Source organism: Olea europaea, unplaced genomic scaffold, assembly GCF_002742605.1.
Source record: "Olea europaea var. sylvestris unplaced genomic scaffold, O_europaea_v1 scaffold336, whole genome shotgun sequence".
In the NCBI taxonomy this organism is placed as follows: Eukaryota; Viridiplantae; Streptophyta; class Magnoliopsida; order Lamiales; family Oleaceae; genus Olea; species Olea europaea.
In genome coordinates, this window is record NW_019252586.1 from 427342 (window position 1) to 440187 (window position 12846).

Sequence of the window (12846 nt, forward strand, 5' to 3'; positions counted from 1 at the left end):
TGATATCAATCTTAACTTTTGTTTCCGACCTGAGAGTGAAAGATAAGAGTGAGAATAGATATAACACAATTATAATGTATAACTAGACAAGAGAATTTAAAATCTTGGAGGTATTGCCTAGTCTTCTTTTAAGCCACTCCCATAATTGATAATAATATTCTTAGTAACATTCCATCATCTTTGCCTAATAGACGAATATATTGAATTAATGTCAATTCACTAGATATGTAAAATTAAACAATATAGATTTTTAAAAAAATTCCATAATTTATTTATTCTATTTATTACTTTTAATAAATGCAATCTTTTCAGACTCTGTTTAAAAAAATAAAAAAATAAAAAATATATTCTAATGATCACAAAGGAAATTCTTTGTTGTAAAGTGAACAAACATGGAAAAACACGCATGTCATAACGAGTGTAATACACTGTACATGCAATTTTATTCTCTAATAAATTACAAAGGGTGACTGTTACATATTCAGCATAAAAAAAGAAGAAAATTGGGAATTGGTATGTTTTATCTATGAATAATAAAAATATAAATTATAAGGTAAAACAAGCATGTTAAAAAAAATATTCACAAACACTTGTCATGATAGGCTATGCCAGAGAAATGCAAAACAAGCCTCATAATAAGGATTGATCACTTAATGTTTTGAAAGCAACAAAGAATGTAAAAGACAAAATCCACAAGGAGAATAACATGCAAAAGCGTAAACTAAAACAAAAAGGGAATTAAATATATAGTGTAGCCCATACCTTCCCTAAAATTTACAATAAAACCCGAATAACTCGTTGAGTACTAACAGTACAACTACGTGATTTGTATTCAAATGATTGTGTCTATTTAATTTAGTCTAGCATTTGGCGGTTTCAACTTTGTGTCAATCATTTCATAAAATTAATTAAGGAGTGCCTATTCAAGCAATACAAGTTACATGGCGGTAAAATGACCCATAAAATTGAAAAATAGGTGGAAACTAATTATCTCATGTAGCTGTTTTGTCCAAAGGATTAAATAAATATATTGAAGAGCTTTTACCTAAACATCTTATAGATCAGTTACATTATTAATTAGCTCAATTTGATAAAACCCAATTTTCACATTTTTAGACACTAATCTAAGTCGATAAACAATTAAATAATTAATTTCAATGGTCTTTGATAAAAAGTCGACATAAAAAAAATGTTTATGCCAATCGAATACAAATAGGAAACTTTTGATTATTAGAAAAGTAAACCAAAAAATTCAGAGCCAATGGTACTAAAAAGAGTCACCCAACATGACACAATCACACTCTCTCTTAAATTATGTGCATCATTAGATTCATCTTGCCAAGAAATTTTATTTTTATCTTGTTTTATTCTTCTTTTAGTCTTTCTAGTTGACTATATAGTGAGTTCTGCTCTAGTTGTATTATTGAAGCTAAGAAAGCAAATTATTGGGGCTTCAAGGAATAAGTTAAGATGTATATTTCCAAGCAATCAGTTGCATCGTAAATTACAACTATAGTAATAATAGTTGCACATGCTATGATTGACTCACTTACCCGAATTGAGTTGTTAGAACACTACTTGGGATATATATTTTACAATTTTAATTATTGGAGTTTCTTGTCATAAATAAATAATTCAGTTATTTAATATATAAATACTTACAAGTATGTTAAAACAATGTTAGGCTCATGGCAAATATTTCTAATTGAGGTGTGAAGTTAGAACAAGTTAAAAGGATATGGGTATTATAATTCAAGTGATACTAAGTGTTTTTCTGTTTGCAATTCTTCTTACATCAAACTCTACTCTCCCAAATTATATTGATTGTTTTTATTTTAATTATTTTTAAGTGTCAGTGTCTTGAGGAATTTCACTTACATTTGATTGTGCTTTAAAGTTACATTTTTATAGAGTAAATAAATAAATAAACATTCAGTAATATAATTACGAGTATGGTTAACTAATTGTTTAATAAAACCATGCAATCATTCCTTTATGATTGTGCATGGAGCTTCAATCATAGGTTAGGTTGACAAAAAAAGAGTACTAGCAAAGCAGCCTAACATTTTAGGTTAGATTCATTGCATATGTTTCCATTTGGTTAGGTCTTGAAAAAAAAAAGTGCGTTAAATTATAATTTGGACAGTGGCATAAAAAGGGAGAAAGCCCAGATCCACTTCGATCTAGAACTCGATGTAGGCTCGATGTAAATCATGGAAATCTGCTGTGTAACAAAGTGATTATCAATTTGAACAAAGATTAATTATTTGTACGTTAAATTCTTAAAAATGAAGGATTCTTTGGATTCCAGAAAAATTAGCAATTAACGACATTTGTTTTTCTATTGGCGAATTTAATATTCAATTGATAAAATATATCTCCTCTTATAGAAGTTCAGAAAATTATTTTAACTTATGACTTCAAGAAGCCTACTTAGTCTTTGTTTGAATTTCTTTTTCAGTTGTTAAAATTATGAATTGGTATAAATGAGTGGTGCATAAGTGATTACTAGTTGTGGATTGTAAGAAACACATAATTTGTCTTTAAAAGTAACTTATAAGCATGTTTTACACAAAAAAAGGTTTAATGGTCGAAGTTAAATAACCCATAAAATTCAACGACTTATTGAACTATATTGGATTTTTACAGTGCAATACTATTCACATATCCCATTTGTGTTTATATTGAGTTTTAAATTCAAATCCAATGAAATATAACATTTATGTTTATTACAAAATAAGTGTGCATATTGCATGCTGCCTATAAATATCACACTCAACCATCATTCTTGCACACAAGCTACCTCTTGTGCACACTATTCATAAGCTTGCTCTCGCTCTCTCACTTCAAGCAAACGAGTTATTCTTTCCAACCTTAAAAACCCAGCCCAACTGCTCACCCTTCTCAACCTTAAAAATCAGAATCAATTCCAAATTTTATCTAAGAGTGTTCATAATTCCTCTCAAAGTTTGCATTTATGAGGCAAGAAGTCTTTGATTTGGTTATAAACATTTATCTCAGTGTTACTAGCATCGATATAAACATGAACCTGAGTGTTATTAGCATAGATATGTACTTTTAATGAACATGAGACTTGTGAATTTCTAACAAACAAGGCACAAAAGTAAGATGAATTCAAACCAGGAAGCAAAATCCAGTCGTAGAAAATATGGCCTGAATTAATTGTGAAAAATTATTGTTGTTGTTATTCTGTTTGAGATGTAATTTCTAATCCTTGTGTCGACAATATTTGTATAGAATGATGATGCGAATTCTCTTTTACATGTTGATTTTATTGACGGTTGAAGCAGTTTTTGTTGATAGGACTTTCCTTCACAATGCTAAAGCAAAAGGAGAGGGTAAAACATTAAACGCCACCATATTGAAAATTAATATTATGTTTTTTATGTATTTCTAATAAGAAATGTTAACTATATTCTCTTTTGATGTGTGTATTTGCAGTTTGTTTAGATGGGTCTTCACCAATTTACCCTCTGGATAGAGGATCTGGGGTGGGAATTAACAATTGGTTGGTTCATATTGACGTTATTACTCTTGTCATAAGCTATTGAATACTTTTTTTGCATGTAGAATGCTTATATCATATTGAAATGTAAATCAGCTATGTCACCTTGTTAAGAAATTGTAAAACATGTTTGTCTTGGATATTTAGGGAGGAGGATGGTGCAACAGTGTCACTAGTTGCCTTGCCCGTAAGAACTCAAAACAAGGTTCCTCCAATGACATGGCTAAACAACTTAGTTTCACTAGGATTTTGAGCAATGAATCACAGGTTAATCCCGGTATATCTTAATCTTTTGATTGGATTGGATTTTGTTATTTTACTTGGACTTTTAATCTTCTTTAATGTAGTCTTTAATTATTATTATTATATCATGTAAATATCCAGATTTTCATAATTGGAATAGGATTAAGGTTAGATACTGTGACGGTGCATCATTCACTGGGGATGTAGAAACAGTGGATCTTGTAAGTTATCACAATAGATACATTTATAAGATTATTTTCCTCATTTCTTTCAAAGTGAATATGTATATATAACTTAATGGCATTTTGTGAAACTATGGTGGATGGCTCTCTTGTTGTGATAAATTTTTCTGTCAAATTCGATTATAGGCCACCAAACTTTACTTCTGAGGAGCAAGGATTTCTGCTGGAGAAAGGAATGAAGAATGCTGAAAATGTATGATTTTTTCATATGAATTTTCATCTACTTTTTATTGAATCAATCATTAGTAATTTGTAGTATTCTTAGCAGGCCATTTTGTCTGGATGTTCAGCCGGTGGGTTGACATCAATTTTATGTTTTGATAATTATAGAGCTCTCATTTCCGAGGGCGCTAAAGTAAAGTGAATTTCAGATGCTGGTTATTTTATAATACGTAAGCTTTCACACAAGGACTTGTATCTACACAAGATTTTATGTCTAGAAGAATTATGTTCACCTATTTTAAGTGAAGATAACATCTTTTATCCTGTATTACAGGAAAACTATTTCTAGAGCATCATATATCGAGGACTTTTAGAACGGCGTGGTCACAACACATGTATGAATTTTCTTCTACATACAATAGTTTATATGCTTGTTGAGTAGAAGTTTGTGTTGGAGAAATTGGCCTTCTTTAGCACGAGTTTTGAGTGGGACCCTGTTGTTCAATTTGGAAGATGAAAGTTGATTTGTGTTCTTCTCTGTGAGTACATCGAAATCATATACTTGCCAAAGTTGATGCTTGAATGAATGAGAAATTGACGCTCAAAGTGTGCCACTCAAAAGGGAGTTTATGTGGGAAAAATGAATTTGTCCCACATAGGAAAAAGATGAGGAACTCCAAAGGTCATTGTCATTAATGGTAGCCTAGCCTATAAATAGTGGCTCATTTTCCTCATTTCAATACAAAAAAAAAAAAAAAAAAACAAAAACTTTCAAGTTTAGAATACACTTGAAATTCATTTGCACAGAGTTCTCTCTTGGTGGTGGTGTAGTTCAGGCACTAGTTCAGTTCGCCGGAGTGGTTTCTGCGGTGCTCGGAAGCTACTGGTTTCATCGTTGTATTCTGGGAAATGGACGCTTGTTTTAAACCTCAAGCACGGACGGTGAGAGGGTGAATCTGTTTTAAGGAAACTTTGTGTAACACAGGCCTCGGGTTAAAATTCTATGTTTCAGTTGTTTAATTCATGCAATTTTTCGTATTAAATTTACAGTCCATGCTTCATGAATTTATGATATATTGTTCGTATGCTTCATGAGTTTTAAATTCTATTGGAACAAAAGTTATTTGTTGGAAATAAAACTTTCAATGATCTGGTGAAAATTCGATATACGGTTGTTTGAATTTTGTTGATTTGCATAGTTGCAAAATTGAAAGGCTTTGTCAAAAAGACCTAAACTGTCTAAGAAGAGCTTCGAATTTAAGCGGTCCGGTTGTGACCCCCCCTCCTCATCTGGGAGTCTTTTAATTGCGCATTATTCAAATTGACGAGACAAAAGACAAAATTTCCCGATTTTATCCACATATACTGAATTTCCTGCAAGCTTAAAACAGATTTCAGAAAGGAAAATTTGGTTTCCTATATTGATTATCTCTAAACGGATTAGTTTCTTATATTTGTTATATTGTGGAAACTAATTTGTTGTTTGGTTCTTTCGAAAGACGAAACGGCAACCGGTTCCACCAACATAGATTCCAACATGGATGTGTCCCAACCTGGAGGTACCCAATCTCAGGGCTGTGGGTTTTACTATGGGTGCAGGGCCTAGTTCGTCTATGGGTTCAGCTATGGCTGCAGGGCCTAGCTCTGTTATGGCACAAATTGTGGCTCCAATGCCAAGTCGTGTTGTGAGCCAACATGTGGCTAATGTTCCGGTTAATGTACCAGTTAACCATGGGGAAAAGCTGGAGAAATTCAACGGCTTGAATTTTAAGAGGTGGCAGCATAAAATACTGTTCTATCTGATCACCTTGAATCTTGTAAGATTCTTGACTGAAAGTGCTCCAAAACTCCTAGAGGGTGAGGTGGATGTTCAAGCTATCAGTGCTGTTAAAGCTTGGAAACACTCGGACTTCTTATGCGGGAATTACATCATGAACAGTTTGGCAGATTCGCTGTACAACGTGTATAGCACCATGAAAACTGCTAAGGAGTTGTGGGAGTCTTTGGACAAAAAATATAAGACTGAGGATACCGGGGCTAAGAAATTTATCGTCGGCCGATTCTTAGACTGTAAGATGGTGGACTCCAAAACTATAATCAGTCAAGTGCAAGAACTCCAAGTGATTCTTCACGAAATTCATGCCAAAGGGATGATTCTGAGTGAAACTTTCCAAGTAGCTGTAATCATTGAAAAATTGCCTCCCACGTGGAAAGATTTCAAGAATTATTTGAAACACAACCGAAAGGAAATGAACGTTGAAGAACTGATTGTTAGACTTCGAATTGAAGAAGACAACAAGAGTTCCGAAAAGAAGTGGTTCAATCCTGGTGCGGCTAAGGCCAATATTGTTGAACATGGTCAAGGTAGTAAGAACTACAAAACCAAAGCTGGGCCATCCGGTGGAAAAGGGATCAAGCTGGGACCAAAAGGGGGCATTCCTAAGAAGAAATTTCAAAGGAAGTGCTTCAACTGTGACAAAGTAGGCCACAAATCTTCGGAGTGCAGATTGCCAAAGAAGAAAAAAGAAGCAAATGTGGTTGACTACATGGCACATGATGTGTCGGAGATGAGTCTCGCAGCAGTCATTTCTGAAGTGAACATAGTGGGTTCTAACCCAAAAGAATGGTGGATTGACACCGGAGTTACGAGATATGTGTGCTTCGATAAAGAGTTATATACTGCTTTTGAAGCAGTTGAGAATGGAGAGAAGTTGTTCATGGGAAATTCAGCAACTTCTGAAATCAATGGCCAAGGAAAAGCGGTTCTAAAAATGACTTCGGGAAAAGAGCTGACTCTCAACAACGTGCTATATGTGCCGAAAATCCACAAGAACCTTGTGTTCGGGTCACTTTTGAATAAGCATGGTTTTTGCATTGCGTTTGAGTCAGACAAGGTCATCTTGTCGAAAAGTGGAATGTTTGTCAAAAAAGGTTATGTTTCCGATGAAATGTTTAAACTCAATGTAATGGTTGTTAAACCAAAAATGAATAATAAAGTGAATGCTTCTGTTTAACTATGATAATTTACGCAGGCTAGTTAACTTGAAATGCATACCAGCATTTCATGTGACATAAGTGTGAGACTTGTGTTGAAGCAAAATTGATTAGATCGTCATTTAAGTCAATTGAATGAAATACGGAATCACTTGATTTAATTCACAGTGATATATGTGATTTAAAATTTGTACAAACAAGAGGTGGCAACAAGTATTTCATTACTTTTGTCGACGATAGCACGAAATACTGCTATGTGTATTTGCTAAAAAGCAAGGATGAAGCGATAGAGAAATTTGTTCTCTATAAGAATGAAGTTGAAAATCAACTTAACAAGAAAATTAAGGTGCTAAGAAGCGATCGAGGTGGTGAGTATGAAGCATCGTTTGCTGAATTCTGTACACAACACGGAATCATACATGAAACCACCACCCCATATTCACCGCAACAAAATGGTGTTGCTAAAAGGAAAAATCGCACTTTAAAGGAGATGATGAATGTGATGCTAGTAAGTTCTGGATTACCTCAGAACATGTGGGGGGATGCTGTATTATCAGTAAATTACCTTTTGAATAAGGTGCCCCGAAAGAAAATGAAGAAGACCCCTTATGAGTTATGGAAAGGAAGAATGCCTTTCTATAAATACTTATGAGTGTGGGGGGTGTCTTGCTAAAGTGGTTGTCCCAACACCAAAGAAGGTGAAGATATGCCCGAAAACTGTAAATTACATAATCATTGGATATGCACATAACAGTATTACTTATCGATTTCTCGTGTATGAATCTAAAATCCAAGATATACACAGAAACATGTTAATGGAGTCGAGAAACGCTTCATCCTTTGAACATGTGTTTCCATGCAGGTCCGAAGAAGAGGCAAGTTCTTCTAAACGGACGTATGAGACTATGACTGAACATAGTCAGGACCAAGAACTAGAAGAGGAGGTTGAGGTTGAACCTAGACGTAGCAAAAGGGAAAGGACAGAAAAATCTTATGGTCCGAATTTTCTGACCTATATGCTAGAAAGTGAACCTCAAAGCTATCAAGAGGCTGTGAACTCCTCGGAAGGACCTCAATGGAAAGAGGCCATTAAAAGTGAAATAAATTCTATCCTTCATACATGGGAGCTAGTGGATCTTCCACCAGGAAGTAAACCACTAGGCTACAAGTGGATTTTCAAACGAAAAATGAAAGCAGATGGAACTATTGAAAAGTATAAGGCCAGGTTGGTAATAAAAGGTTACAGACAACGGGACGACCTTGATTACTTTGATACATATTCTCCAGTAACGAGAATAACATCCATTAGAATGATACTTGCGATTGCTGCTTTGCGAAATCTTGAAGTACATCAAATGGATGTTAAGATTGCCTTCTTGAACGGAGACTTAGATGAAGAAATATATATGGAACAACCCGAAGGGTTTTCCTCTCCAGGGCAGGAAAAGAAAGTGTGTAAATTGGTGAAGTCATTGTATGGCTTGAAACAAGCACCAAAATAATGGCATGAGAAATTTGACAGTGTCATGATGGAGAGTGGATTTAAGATCAACGAGCGTGACAGATGTGTTTACGTCAAAGACACTAAAGACGGATATATCATCTTATGTCTTTACGTTGACAACATGTTTATTGTTGAGTGACAATAAGATGATTGAATCCACTAAAAATATGTTAAACTCGAGGTTTGACATGAAAGATATGGGTTTAGCTGATGTTATACTTGGAGTGAAAATCTCAATAACATCAAATGGGCTTGTTCTAAGTCAGTCACAATATGTGGACAAAATTTTAGGAAAATTCCATAAGGATGATACTGGTTTGGCTAGAACACCAATAGATACTAGTTAACATCTGTCTAAAAACCGAGGAGAAAGTATCTCTCAAGTAGAATACTCGAGAGTTATCGGAAGTCTAATGTACTTAATGAGCTGTACTAGACTAGACATAGCCTACACAGTCAGTAAACTGAGTAGATACACGAGTAATCCAGGAGCTGATCACTGGAAAGGAATAGTAAGAGTACTAAGGTACTTAAGATATAATCGTAATTTTGGACTGCACTATAGCAGATACCCAGTGGTCATTGAAGGATATAGTGATGCTAATTGGATATCCGACATAAAAGACTCAAAGTCCACGAGTGGATTTGTGTTCACTTTGGCAGGTGCAGCTATATCATGGAAATCTTCTAAATAAACAGTGATAGCCAGATCCACTATGGAATCTGAGTTTATAGCTCTAGATAAAAGTGGTGAACAGGCTGAGTGGCTACGCAACTTCTTAGAGGATATTCCAAGATGGTCAAAGTCTGTGCCAACAATTTGCATATATTGTGATAGTCAATCGGCAATTGAAAGGGCACAGAACAACATGTATAATGGTAAGTCTAGACATATACGTCGTAGACATAATACCATTAGGCAACTACTCTCAACTGGAGTTATCACTATTGATTATGTAAAGTCAAAGGATAACATTGCGAATCCGCTAACCAAAGGGTTAAATAGAGAGTTAGTGGAGAAATCATTGAGAGAAATGGGACTTAAGCCCTTGAATGGATAAGTTAATACAAAGGAAAACCCAACCTAGTTGACTGAAGATCCCAAGATCTAGGTTCAAAGGGACAACCTAATTGTAAAGTCTTGATAGAATCACTGTGGGGGATATTACCTCCTGTCCATTCTTGAGATGCGACAGTGATGCCCATAAAGATGAAGGATAAGTAATAGGCTTTTAATGATTCTTATGCATCGAAAATCGAGCCAAGTAATGTGGGTTACTTGTAATAAGAAATCACCTATGTGAGAGAGAAGTGGGGCCGCTTCTAAGAGAATTGTGTGGGGCGCAATTCTTGTGAACTCTCACAGAACCAGGCGTATGTTCATGGCCAAAACGAACATAATAATGAGAACTGAAATGTGTTAGGAAGAATCCTGTGTGAAGTGTATCATCGTTTACATAAACGGTAGAACAGTTCAAGGACATCGTGTCTACTGGTCAGCTAGTGAAGAAAATAAGCTTTCACAAGCGAAGGTTCAAAGGGTAACACCTACCTATCATATGTAGGTTTCAACTGTTGAACTATATCACCAAATCGTCATGTGTCACATTCACAAGTCGTCATGTGTCACATGCATGAGTCGCTCTCAATTTTCATTCATGTGGGGGATTGTTGGAAAAATTGGCCGACTTTGGCACGAGTTTTGAGTGGGACCCAGTTGTTCAATTTGGAAGATGAAAGTTGATGCTCGGGTGAATGAGAAATTGAGGCTCAAAGTGTGCCACTCAAAAGGGAGTTTATGTGGGAAAAATGAATTGTCCCACATAGGAAAAAGATGAGGAACTCCAAAGGTCATTGCCATTAATGGTAGCCTAGCCTATAAATAGTGGCTCATTTTCCTCATTTCAACACAAAAAAAAAAAAGCAAAAGCTTTCAAGTTTAGAATACACTTGAAATTCATTTGCATAGAGTTCTCTCTTGGTGGTGGTGTAGTTCAGGCACTAATTCAGTTCGTCGGAGTGGTTTCTGCGGTGCTCGGAAGCTACTGATTTCACCGTTGTATCCTGGGAAACGAACTCTCGTTTTAAACCTCAAGCACGGACAGCGAGGTGGCGAATCTGTTTTAAGAAAACTGTGTGTAACAACACAGGCCTCAGGTTAAAATTCTATGTTTCAGATGTTTAATTCATGCAATTTTTCGTATTAAATTTACAGTCCATGCTTTATGAATTTATGATATATTGTTCGTATGGTTCATGAATTTTAAATTCTATTGGAACAAAAGTTATTTGTTGGAAATAAAACTTTCAATGATCTAGTGAAAATTCGATATACGGTTGTTTGAATTTTGTTGATTTGCATAGTTGCAAAATTGAAAGGCTTTGTCAAAAAGACCTAAATTGTCTAAGAAGAGCTTGGGATTTAAGCGGTCCAGTTGTGACCCTCCTCCTCATCTGGGAGTCTTTTAATTGCGCATTATTCAAATTGACGAGACGAAAGACAAAATTTCCTGGTTTTATCCACATACACTGAATTTCCTACAGTTTGATCATCTTCTGATTGCATTTTCATCCCTGAATTCGGAAATAGGGAGCGACGAAGAACTTGCCGTCATTGTGTACTTCAAAAGGAAAGCCCGGGTTGGTAAGAGCTACTTTCTTTACTAGATTAAATGACTTTTGCATTGTGATATAAATTGTCTCGTGCTGATATCACTCAAACTATTCAGTGTTTTTCCCCCCAAAACATTGTCCAACAAATCTGAACGCCGTTTTTCATTATAAATTCTGCCTACGATTCATGGCAGGTTAGTTTGTATCTGATCTCAATTACATGAACATTTTTTATTGCTATATATGATCTTATTCACATTGCTGTCAATAATCTGATTATATGCTTTCGATTATATTGACATCCTCAAATTTTCCAGATAAATAACACTTTGGTTCCTCCACTTTCAGATCCAAATAATACGTGGAGCAATTGTATTAGTGATATTAGGAATTGCTTCCCTAGTCAGCTCCAAAAAATTCAAGGTACAATAAGTTTTTTATCTAAATATTTCAATCAATGTTTTGCTTTGAATTGAAACGATGTCATTACTAACTAATGCGGTTTTCAGACTTCAGGTTGGAATTCATAAATGCATTAACTGGAATGGGTGTCCCTTCATCAAGAGGATACTATATAAATTCTTGTTATACACACTGCCAAACTGAAGCGAAAACATGGTTTGGGATGCGCTCTCTGATTTTGAATAACAAATTTAATCGTTGTTACCAATTTCATACACATATATATATTTTCAATGGTGCTTTCATATTTCTGAATCATCAAATTAAACCTTTTTTATGCAGACAATTGCTGAAGTAGTTGGAGATTGGTTTTATGATTGAAGCCAATTTCAAGAGATTGACTGTCGTTATCCTTGGGACAAAACTTGCCCCAATTAATTTGTCTGAGCACCAATTGAATTTGATGAGATTCACTTCACTTTTTCCAATGAGTTGTGCTCAATGATTTACTTCTTAACTTCCATGTTCAAACGTTTTAACAGTTCAAATTAATTAATATTAGTCCAGCAGGCATTAGCAAAAGATTTTCTTTTCACGTTGTAAACCATTGATTATTTTATTATTTGTTTATTGTCTGTGTGAATTAGAACACACGTTCTGAAAAATTAATGTTATTAAAAAATGTCACAACGTTCCTACCTATCAGGGGTCCTTGTCATTAATCAGATCATTATCTTTATCCATTAAATTAGAGTCCTCTAGCTCCAGTCTAAAATGGCCTATTTAATTGGAACAATTTAACTAATACCTCAATATAAAACCAAAAAACTGAAAAAAATATAGCATTGCTAAATTGAAAAATAATAAAAAAATTAAATTAAATTAAAATCATATTGTGTAGTCAAATTGAAAGTGATAAATTCTTTTGCTGCTTGATTTGTGTACAAAGAAAATGTTGCTCATTGCTGTGTCAATTTTTTATTTTATACATTCTGCGCTCCAATCTGCGGGTTATCGAATAATCCCCCTTTATTGCTATGATGAGCTCGTATATGCTGTGCTTGACATAATTGGTAAATTGTAGTAACAGGACTTGATAATATTAGTTTCGGATATTATTTAAACGTAAGAGTGGAATTAAAATATTTTTAATACTCAAA

At 34.5% G+C, this 12846-nt stretch overlaps 1 pseudogene; it reads left to right on the forward strand.

Annotated features, from left to right (window-relative positions):
* Positions 1-3283: 3283 nt before the first annotated feature.
* Positions 3284-12124, forward strand: LOC111385974 (annotated as a pseudogene).
* The last annotated feature ends 722 nt before the right edge of the window (positions 12125-12846 follow it).